General features: G+C 42.0%; 1 long non-coding RNA gene across 1 annotated transcript; it reads left to right on the top strand.

Moving 5' to 3' along the window:
- The first annotated feature begins 3,560 nt into the window (after nucleotides 1-3,560).
- LOC140848776 (uncharacterized) lies at nucleotides 3,561-6,183 on the top strand. The gene is made up of 3 exons (XR_012129893.1): nucleotides 3,561-3,694; nucleotides 5,561-5,678; nucleotides 5,935-6,183. It is a non-coding gene; the product is annotated as an uncharacterized lncRNA (long non-coding RNA).
- Nucleotides 6,184-9,346: the final 3,163 nt, after the last annotated feature.

Below are 9,346 nucleotides of genomic sequence, written 5' to 3'. Positions count from 1 at the left end.
AAGCAAGAATTACCTGATGCTTTCATGTCTTAAATCAGGGATATTTTGGTTACAAAGAAGATAAATCTGCTTAAATAAGCTCAAGTAAAAAAGTCATGGCAAACGTATATCTGGTAAGTGGTTAATACAGAGAATATATAGAGAACTCCTATGACTCAAAAACAATAAAACAACAAGATTAATAAAAATGGGCAAAGGACTCAAATACATGTTTCTCCAAAGAAAATATACAGATGGCCAACCAGCACATGAAAGGATGTTCAATATCACTGATCATCAGAGAGATGCAAACCAAAACTACAGCAAGATACTACTTCACACCCATTACTATGACTTGTATAAAAAATGTTAATTAAAAAAAAAAATGACAAGTGTTGCCAAGGATGCAGAGAAGCCAGAACTCTGGTGCATTGTGGGTGAGAATGTAAAATTGTGCAGCATTGTAGAAAACTGAATGGTAGTTCCTCAAAAAACTAAAATCATAATTACCATATGAGTCAATAATTCCACTTCTGGATATATTCCCCCCAAAAATTGAAAGTAAGATCTCGAAGAGCTTTAGCACACCCAGATTCAGAGGAGCATTATTCCAAAAAGTGGAATGGCCAAAAGGTGGAAGCAATCCTGTGCCATCGATGGATGAATGGATCGAGAAAATGTAGTATGCAGTATGTACATGCAGTGGAATATTATTCAGCCTTAAAAAAGAAATCTTATCACATGGGACAACTTAGATGAATCTTGAGGACATTATACTAAGTGAAATAAGTTAGTTACAAAGAGACAAATAGTATGTGATTCTGCTTCTATGAGGTACCTTGAGTAATCAAATTCACAAATACAAAAAGTAGAAGGGTAGCTGCAAGGGCTGAGGGAAGGAGAGAAGCCAGCTGTCGTTTAGTGTGTGTGGAGCTTCAGTTTTACAAGATAAAGAGTTCTGGAGATGGATGGTGGTGATGGTGCAATGTGAGCTCACTTACCACTGAACAATACACTTAAAAATGATCAGAATGGCAGATGCATATGACCATAATGGAAATTTTAATTTTTTAAAAGAGGTCATGATTTTAATGCTAATGGAAGAATTTCACACGACCCAGTTTCTGACAAGTAGAACCAGACTCCTCATGGGCATAGGAAAATCCCTAGGTAGCTCCTCCTTCTTCTCTTCTTCCCTCCTTTTTTTTTCTCTCTCTCAGTCTCTTGCACTGTTCTCTTGGATTTTCCATTTCTGTTCAGCGTGGACAGACCCCAAGAGGACCCCAGCAATCCCTGTGTTCCGGTACACACACTCTTGTGTAAGCGCCTTCCCTTGAGTGTGGGCAGAACCCACAACTGACTTCTAACCAGCAGAATACTACAAAGCTGCATGCATGTCCCTTCCATGATTACATTCTATTGCAACGTCTGTCTTGCCAGCCGGCTCTCTCCCTTGCTGGCTCGGATGAAGCAAGCTGCTGTGTTGTAAGCTGCCCTAGGGAGAGACCCACGTGGCAAGGAGGTGAGGCCCAGAGGCCACAGCAAGCTCGGGAATGAATGATGCCAACCATTGTGTAAGTAAGCTTGGGAGTGGATCTTTCCCAGAGGGGTCTTCAGATAAGGCGTCAGTGCCAACTGACTCAAAAACGGCCTTGTGAAAGACCCTGAAGCAAAGCAACCAGCTGAACCATGCCCAGATTCCTGACCCATAGGACATATAAAGTAATACATGTGCATTATTTTAAGCCACTAAGTGTACAGTAATTTGTTAGAATTCAGTATTTAACTCATACATACTCTGTTCTCCTCTACAGAGCAGCCTCCTCTGTGAGGATTCCAGCTCTCAGGTATACCTGGAATGGGATTTGCACCTGGCCATGGCATTGACTCTGACCCCAGTATTGCTCCTCACAGGCAACCTAGCTGGTTCCCAAGACCATCCAACTGGCCCAGTGAGGCTCAATTCCATTCACTGGGGCAGATGGGCACCTACCACCAATAGGCCTTCCCACCAGGTACCAGAACTGCAGCTGAAGGCAGACTTGTTTCAAAAGGGAGTGTGGCCAGGAAGCCATGGCCAGTGTCTTGAGCACATTACACCTGTCTTCTGCCTGTTTTCACTTTTCTTTCTTTCATAATGAAGTTGAGGGTTGGATTATTATTAGAGACTTCAGAATTTTTCTACATGTTGGAGGAAATAAGATAAATCATAACAATAATATTCACATTATCTAAGCTTTGCAACTAAGTAAAACTAAATACACTGTATAAATATTATCTACATTGGCTAATCTTGCAATTAAAGTCCCACATTGCTGACCCTTCCAAAGTGTAGTGGGCTGTACAGTTGCTCTAAATTAAATAAGCTCCCAGAGTTTTCTTATTTTAAAAAATTATCAAATGGTGAAGTAGTTCCAATATGGTCAACTCACCTTCGTGTAGAATGATTGTTTGTAACATTGACCCAAACCCTTCTTTTCCTAGGCATAAATACTAAAAAAATCATCCAATAACCCCCCATGTCACTAACTGTTTTCTTTTTTGCATATGTTTTGGCTAGTTGCCTAAAATACTTTTTGGAAACAAGGTTAGATTTATAAGTAAAGGGAGAAAAGTTCTCTGTCTTTAAAGGCCGGTTTCTTTTGCAATGAACAGAAGATGAGGGAGACATTTTGGAAACACCACCAGTGGAAAGGCAAAATTGAAATGCTTATTACGGTTGGCTTGCCTAAATGCTCTTAAACTACTCCTGAATAGAACTAGGGGACATACATTAGCATCTGGCTGTCTTGCTTAAACCAGAAGGTAAATTGTTAAAATCTTCCGTGCTTCCAAACACAGAGCAGACTTCTACCTCGTCTCCAAAAAAGTTGCATAATTAGAAAAATTCATATCACTGAACCAATTCTTTGCTCTTTTTGCTTGCAAAAGTCAAAGTTTATTTTCCTATTCTCCCTTTGAAGAAAGACACTTGTGATAGATGGTGGATGACAGTCCAGGAATTTGACCAAAATGACAGAACACGCCCTATAAGCAGCTGTGGGTTGGCTACGGTTCTGTCTTTCGTGCACATCTAGTGCAATGCAGCCAATGGAAAGAAACAGTCATGTCGGAGAGTGCCATTAATCCAAAGGGCATTTGCATTGGGTGTCAAATACACACAAATCCAGTTGCTACAGGTCACTCCAACTTCAAGAAACCAGTAAACAGGTGGGACACCTTCAATAAACTACAGTTTAAAACTTTTCTGCAAATGCACTATGTCTGATTTCAGCTCTTCAGATGCCGTACATCAAGACTGGCCCTGGAGAGGAGTCATAGAAGGGTGGGGCCAGAGAGTGCATGGGATTCAGGTCAAAACCCATATAAGAAGGTATTCGACAGTCACCGCTCTCCCCACCTCCTGCATTCCAGTGTCTTGGCCGGCCTAATGGCCCCAGTTAGCCCAGCATTCTCATTTGTCTACATGTGGCACCACAAGGGGCGGTCACTTACAAGTGACAGCAGAGTTGGAAACAAAGACACTGTGCTTTTTCCTCCCCACAATGAGGAGTTTCTTACAGTCTGAGAAGAGAGGGAATCTCAGATCTGAAGGTCGCCACCTCTGATCCCATTATCAGTAATTTAGATAGAGTACAGCGATGTGATGCACCCATGCCCACGATCTCAAGCGTCTTCTGGCGATAGGCTATAGCTCCATGGCTGCAATGATCAGGTAAGTCCCAAGATTTTGTGGCTTTCCCCTGCAGAACTGATAGACTTTAAAAACCAATGCAACATAAAAACAGGGGCTCTGTTAGAGAAGAGATGAAAGACCACCTTGTTATATTCCTAAAACAGTTACTTTAGCACCATATCAGTATCATTTTGGGATGCTTCCTTTAAAATGCAGACTCCCTGGCCCCATCTCAGGATTCTGATCCAGTTGATCTGGAGCCAGTGCCCTGAAATCTGTATGTAATAGAAAACTCTCCTGTGATCAAATACAGCCAATCCATGGCCTCGTGTGATGGAATCAGCTTTTAGAACCACTCCCAACCCATTGCATTATTACAGAAATATAATATTCTGGACACCTCAAAGTCTGTGGTTTGGGGAGAGGCCCCCTATTAATTATGTCCTGATTCTACTTCAGCGATCTGTTGCCCCTGGAAAAGTCATTGACGTGTATCTCTCCTTCCCCTCTCTTTGCTTTCCCTGTGGCCTTTCCATTTCCTCTCCTTTCTGCTTGTGTTCCTCTTCTCCTGCTCCTCCTTTGCTCATACTTTTAAAAACTTATTTCTGATCTGCCTCCCAGGCTTCAGCTGGGAATCATTAAGTATGATTCTCCCAGGGTCACATGTTCACCTGGGGTTTTCTGATATTGTCACCCAGTCAAGAGTCAGCTGACTGCTGAGAAAGTACATTCTCAGGGCGCAGAGATCCCTGGACCCAGAAAGCTATTGTGAGGCATTGAAATGGACTGCGGTGGTTGCTGTTGTGTTTTCCAAAGGGTCACTCCTTCAGCTGAATTCAGCTGTAAGTTAGGAAGTGATTCCAACTGCTGACCCACAGGATTGTGCTGCCAGTGGTCCCAGCAGAATTTCCCAGCAGCAAAGATACCCAGGACAAGAATTCAATCTAAAAAAAAAAGCCCAGCTTTCATCAAAAGCAGAATTCCAAAGCAGGCAATCATTGGGTGGCAGCAGGACACCTACTGGGGATTGTAGGCAGTTGGACTGTAAGGGGCAACTTTGACTAAGATCGTAATAGTAAACTCAGCCAGCCATGGTCAGGAGGAGAAGAGGGGTAGAGGAGGGGAGACAGTCCATGGACCCCCTGCAGTGTGTCAGGCACTGGGCCATGGTTTTACATGCCAATCATTGCATGTGATCTTCATGAGGGACCTGTGAGGGTGAATGGTTTTGCCCTGTTTTCCAGATGAGGAAACTGAGATGCCAATAAATTAAGTATGATTCTCCCAAGTGGAGCCAACTGACTTGAATTGCAGAGTTCTTTTTGTTTCATGGCATTCTCACTTACATGTCTCAAAGAATCTGGCTCTGTGCCCATCAGGTAGTATAAGAGAGGTCTGAGAGTTGTCTTGTTCAAATCCACTCCTCTGAGAAGTTATTTTGGAGTCTTGTCACATCACAAACCTATGGAGCTGGAAGGGATGTCAGAGGTCATCAAGTTAATATCCTCAGGTTTCAGGTGAAGACGCAGAGCCCCAGAGAGGCAAAGGGCCTCTCATCACACGATTAGGGATGCAGCCAGGACTAGAACCTGGTGCTTCTAATGGGCACTAATTTCTTACTTCTAACACTAAAAATACTTCTAATTATTAGGATACTTTTGCTGTAGGGTTTTCCAAAAAACTGTCATATTTATTTATTTTAAAAATATACCAAAACTTAGTATGTGGCCATGTAAACTCTTACCCCAAGCTGGGATCCTAGGGGCCCAGCATGAAACCAGCTTGGGAGCTCCTGAAACACGTAGTCCTGAAGTCTTTGACGTGAAGCTGTGTGGCTCTGTCTCTATGGATCTGTTCTGGGTGGAATCACCTAGAATGGCTACAAATTCTGTTACTCCCTTCAAGGTTCTTGCCACACAGCTGCTCCCACCAAAGCTTGGCCTGCAGAATCATCAAGAAAGGACTCCTGGGAACCTCTGACATTAGGGAAACCCTATGCCCACTGCCTGGGACCATTGCTGAGGTCAGTAAAATGGGGATCCTACAGAATGATACCTGCACCTTACAGCTATCAAACTCCAAGGCAAAAGGTGAGCGAGAGAGGGAGTGTGTGAGAGGAAGAGAGGCGATAAGTGATTCTCAGCATTTACCTTGCTCCACTCAGTCCATGACCCTGGCAGGGTGTCTGCCTTTATAGATGCACGTGCACATAAATTAATGCCTCCTCTTTCTATATCAGGCAACTCCTAAAGTGAAGCTTTTCTTGCCCTTTTTCCTAGATCATCGCAGCAGGAGGATGGTCTCTAAGTTCACAGAGCTGTGATCCCGGAGAGCATAGAAGTTTGTGTAGATGTCCAGATCCTTGGAATGTAGGCATAAGCTCCTGCACAACAATGATGGCATTTACAGCTGGCTTATAGCCCAGTAGGCGCATTTCCCCTTCCTACCTGTCCTCCCAGGTAATGATTTCCTTGATGCACATATTCCTTAAGAGTTTGATGGACCCCATGAAGACAGAAACCAACTTGTCTGACCTTTGGATAACCATGTCCCCATTACCTAGAACAGTGTCTGGACACAGGAGGGACTGAACAAACACTTCTTGAATGAATGAATAAATGACATGGCATGACATGATACGACAGTGCAGGGCAAGAATCATTTAATTATTTGCATACATAACTGGGGTCTCAAAACACGAGATTCAGTTTTCCCAATTCAGTCCAAAATCAATGACTAAAAATAAGTAAAATTAGTAAAAAATTAGTAAAATTAGTGAGTAAAAGTAGGTTGACACCACTGTTCATTGCTAACTAGTTCAAAATTTAAGAGAACTTCATAAAAACCTTGTAGAAAATCAGTTAACCCTCTCTAAGGTTAGAGATCAGGCACTTTATAAACAAATTAGAAACAAGGAGGAAATTTCCAACAAATAGTTGAAGTTCAGTAAGCTGGCTGTAGGAAAGAAAAAGGACTATTGTTTTAAACAAGTTGGAAACAATGTCTGTGTATGCCATACGATTATAATGACATTCGTTTTTTTCTTCTCTCTCAATTTTGTATTGCATATTTTCTATATTGACCATTTGTTACCTGTGATGGAAGGAGAAAGAGTGTTTCAAAAATATAAGAGGAAGGGAAAGGAGAGAGGGAGGGAGAGAGGAGAGGTGGGGGGCAAGAGAAAAGAGATGGAGGGGAGGAAAGACACCTCAGAGAGCAAAAAAAAGCAGGCTATTTCTCCATGACTCTCAAACCACTGATTAAACATGGATAAAAGCCAAATCAACCAGTTGTTTTGTCTCCATGACACTAAACACTACTGGTTTTACTTTTTCAAAGAATATCTTGAACCGATTAGTTACTTTGGCATCATGGAGGCACACTATCATGTGAACAAGGACAACAGCATATGAGCAATGGGGAGGGCCACGGGCCACGCGGGATGATGCTGAATGAGTTAAGAAAACCAAGACATAGAGTTCTTGGTATAGCAGCTTGAGAAATCAGCATCTTTTAAAGATTTCTCCAGAGAATCAATATGCTGCAGTCAATGGAAAATATCTGAGACTTAGGAATCTGAATCCCTGGTTTCTATTACCTACCCTTTCAACAAATAGATCTGTGAACTAAAGCAGGTCTTTCAAAAACTCATTCTTCTGTAAAAGTTGGCATAGTACTTTGTGCCCTATTCATTCGTAGTATTATTGAAGGTAGGGAAGTGTTCAGAAAATTGCATTTTCTACATCAGTAAAAAGTGGTATTATTCATATCTCCAGTTAAAATTTCCCATCAAGAGAAGGCAGAGTGGTCAAGTGTGAAGACAGTACCTCAAGAATTTGAAAAGCCTGAGTTTTAGGGGTGCTATGGTCTAGTGCATGTCAGAGCTTAAACCAATACCCGAGGACTGTGCTCATCTGAAACCTCTAAACTGGATCTCCTGACTACCCTGAGCAGATTCTCTGCCAACAACACAGATATTCAATTATTAATTGCATGTCCGATGACCAGCCTCTATACTGTCAATTACTGTCCCTTACCGTTTCAGGAGTTTACATCATGTGTGAATAGGGCAACATAAAAGAATTACCAAATTACGACATAATCATGTGCAATCAATTGAACACTTGAACATGCTGTTTTAAGCTTCATAAGATGATAGTGCAAGAGCCTTTATAATTACATGTTAAGATTTGTTTCACAGGAAATGGCAACATGGTTGAGTACGGTAGCTTTATGGTGTGCCTTACACACTAAATGTAGCATACTGCAGGCAAACACGAGTGAAGCCATAACCCTCCATGATCGACCACAGATTGTTTTGTGTATGCTGCATGCTTACACTTGCTTGTATACCTTACACACAGTAGGTCTTCAGTATAGTAGTTACTGAATTGTTTTTGCCACTTTAGTGACATTTAAAAATCTCTCAATAAAGTATGGGAGTTAAAATAACCAGTCTCTACTCTACATGAGAACTTTCATCTGAGGACTACAGTAATAAAACAGATAGCAAGCCAGGGAGCTATGTCCAATGTTAAGTAAGGACAGGCTTACTCTACCACACCTACTCCAACAGTACCTCTTTAAAGCCAGTCCTAAAACCCCATGATTACTCATGGCCCCAGCAGTTCTTGACATTGTCTCAGGACAGTCTTCACAAACGTGTTTGTTCTCCAGGCATTTCCATTATCCGAAAGAAACTGATGCCTTGAATAACCAGATGCAGCAGCAAGCACCCCTACTTTCCACAGGATTCTGTAAAACGCTGATGGAGCAGGAAATAGCTATAAAAATTCCCCTGAAATCCTCTGGAGATGTCCTGTAACATTTTCCATGGAAATGTCATAAAATATTCCATGCAATTAGCTTCATTTAAAGAAACATTTGTCAACTTGCTTTACCTTCTTAAAGGTGACATTTTTTTCGTTAGAGATATGTCATTTATAAGAATATTTTTGTTGTTTCAACTAAATATGTAGACATTATTATCTCCGTGGGATTCTGATTGACAGAAAGCTCACAGTGGTAAGATTAAATTCAACTAAAGCCCGCAGTCATATATGTAAATGAGGAGCAGAGTCAGGGGTGGTGAAGCATAGAAGGTGGATGAAAAATTTTTGTAGGATTTTTAAAATTTTTTTAGAAAATCAAGACCCCCTACATTTTCATAGGTCCACTTTCCAACTTCAGAAAATATGACATTTCCTAAGACTAGAAAGACTCCCTGTTATCCCATGTAACCCCAGAGTGTTCACATGAATTGAAATTAACTCCCAGGCTCCTAAACTGACGCCAAGAAAATAGGCTGCAAATCAACGTATGTTTCCCAAAGCAGGGAAAAATGTTACCACAGTCACCACATGCTGAGGATGGAAAACAGGTGTGTGGGTGAGGCTTCCTGACGGCAGCAACCCCTGTTCAATCCCCAGGGGGCTTATCTACACCCTGCTCCAGACATAGGTCACTCCCAAGTTGCTCTGCGGTGATTTTCCACTGGGAACCCAAGGGCTTGCATGGTGACTGTTGAAATGCAGGATTATCACCTAACACTTTCCCTCCCTGAAGTCCTGACACCTTTGCGTTCCTTCCATTTTTTTTTCCAAAAGTGTCTGCCATCTGCAGAGCCTCACAACCTTGCCTGGTCCTGCCCAACAGTCACCTGGAACTGAAAATTGCCTCGTCTGGGTTTAT

The sequence above is a fragment of the Manis javanica genome, chromosome 4 (genome assembly GCF_040802235.1).
Source record: "Manis javanica isolate MJ-LG chromosome 4, MJ_LKY, whole genome shotgun sequence".
Lineage (NCBI taxonomy): Eukaryota > Metazoa > Chordata > Mammalia > Pholidota > Manidae > Manis > Manis javanica.
The sequence above is the reverse complement of the archived record's forward strand: the minus strand, read 5'-3'. Positions and strand labels throughout refer to the sequence as shown.